Genomic DNA, 2,500 nt, shown 5'->3' on the forward strand with positions numbered 1-2,500 from the left:
TCTCACACACATATCAACTCGATGGTCAGTGAAAGCAAAGAGACGATGCCTGTGAATATAGCTGCTATACTATATATTTCAATTAGCTATATACATTTAAATGCACACGCATATTAACGCACAAGCACACAAGCACAGGCACACACACACACACAAAGAAATGGAATCTGTGGATATATTTCTTAAATTTATGTTAGCTTCTAAGTTTTATTATTATGCTTCTAAATCCAATAGTTGTATAAGAATGAAAATTACTATTTTTTTAAAAGAAGGATTGAACGTTACCAGGTGACTATTATATGAAGACAAACATTTAAACAAATAAAGAAGTGAACATTGGTCATCCACTTAACCTTTACTGAGGAAATTACTTTTGTTCACCTTATTTTTTATATAAGCTTCGCGATTTCACGGACAATGAAGAGTAGAGTTGTGGACAAAACGTCACCAACATGCTAAAAAAATGTAATCAGCAGTATGAAGTTATTCACATAGAAGAAGCGCTAGTAAATTATAATTAAGAACAACAACATCAACATGTTAGGAAGCACAAAGAAATGAAAATCAAGTCTAAAAGTTTTAATGGTGGAGTGTGTCCACAGTACACCAATGTATCTGTAATATATTTGCAACATATTATGACACGTATTTGGGAATATCCACACATGGTTCAAACATGTCATGGCAAAACCTTTTCAACCACCAGGACAAAAAAAAAAAAAAAAAAAAAAAAAAAAAAAAAAAAAAAAAAAAAAAAGTCTCACATCTCAAGTACAATAAGCGTCTGTGACATATTTGCGACACATGCAATATTATTTGAACACGTTCACACTACACCAATTTATCTGTAATATGTTTGCAACACATTAAGATATGTATTTGGGTACATTCTCACATGAATCAAACATGCTCATGTACGTATATATTTATGACACGTATTCGTACACGTACACTTACACTTACACGTACACGTACACGTACACGTACACGTACACGTACACGTACACGTACACGTACACGTACATATACATATACATATACATATACATATACATATACATATACATATACATATACATATACATATACATATACATATACATATACATATACATATACATATACATATACATATACATATACATATACATATACACATACATATACATATACATATACATATACATATACATATACATATACATATACATATACATATACATATACACATACATATACATATACATATACATATACATATACATATACATATACATATACATATACATATACATATACATATACATATACATATACATATACATACACATATACATATACATATACATATACATATACATATATATATATATATACATATACATATACATATACATACACACATGAACACACACATGCACATACACACGCACACAAACACGCACGCGCGCGCAAACACAAATACACACACACACACACACAGATACACACACAAACACGCACACACACACACACACACACACACACACACATACACACACACACACACACACACACACACACACACACACACACACACACACACACACACACACACACACACACACACACACACACACACACACACACACACACACACACACACACACACACACACACACACACACACACACACACACACACACACACACACACCTCTCATGGCGCTGTGGTTAGAGCTCTGGCCTGTCACTACGGAGGTCCGGGTTCGATCCTCGCCCGGGGCTGAAATAATATCAGTATCGCAGCGCTGAGGGGTGTTACTCCAACTCTCGTGGGCGGGGAGTTGGGTGTGTGTGTGTGTGCAAGGTCATAGCATTACCCATAGATCGGACCTACGAGCTCTGAGCTCTCTTCCAGGAGGGAAATAGCTGTCGATCACGAGTCCAACACGTGATCCAAAGACCAAGTGAAAGACCAAGTGAATACACACACACACACACACACACACACACACACACACACATACACACACACACACACACACACACACACACACACACACACACACACACACACACACACACACACACACACACACACACACACACACACACACACACACACACACACACACACACACATTTTATTCTTAATTTTTCCTTCTCTTTCTTTTTTTTTTCTTTTATTTTATTATTATCTCTTTATTACTATTATTTGAATACTTTCTGGAAGGATGCCACTGTACAGCCACATTAATGCAAATCTGAATGGATGTGACTTTAATGTGCAGGTCGCCACAGGACAACGCTCTGAGGTCGCCACTGTTAGTACCGAAGAGGGAGATGTAACGAAGGGCGAGGCATAAAGGGAGAGTGGCAGGAGCCAGTAGGTGGTAAGAGGCGACGGTGAGAGGTATGAAGACAGGCAAAAGGACGAGGAGGAGGAGAATGAGAGACAAGTATAGGAAAGAAAGGAGGAGGAGGAGGAGAAAGAGGTGGAGAAGTAGTGAGAGGTAATT

Source organism: Oratosquilla oratoria, chromosome 43 (genome assembly GCF_046742065.1).
Source record: "Oratosquilla oratoria isolate Oo_2021 chromosome 43, ASM4674206v1, whole genome shotgun sequence".
Taxonomy (NCBI): Eukaryota; Metazoa; Arthropoda; class Malacostraca; order Stomatopoda; family Squillidae; genus Oratosquilla; species Oratosquilla oratoria.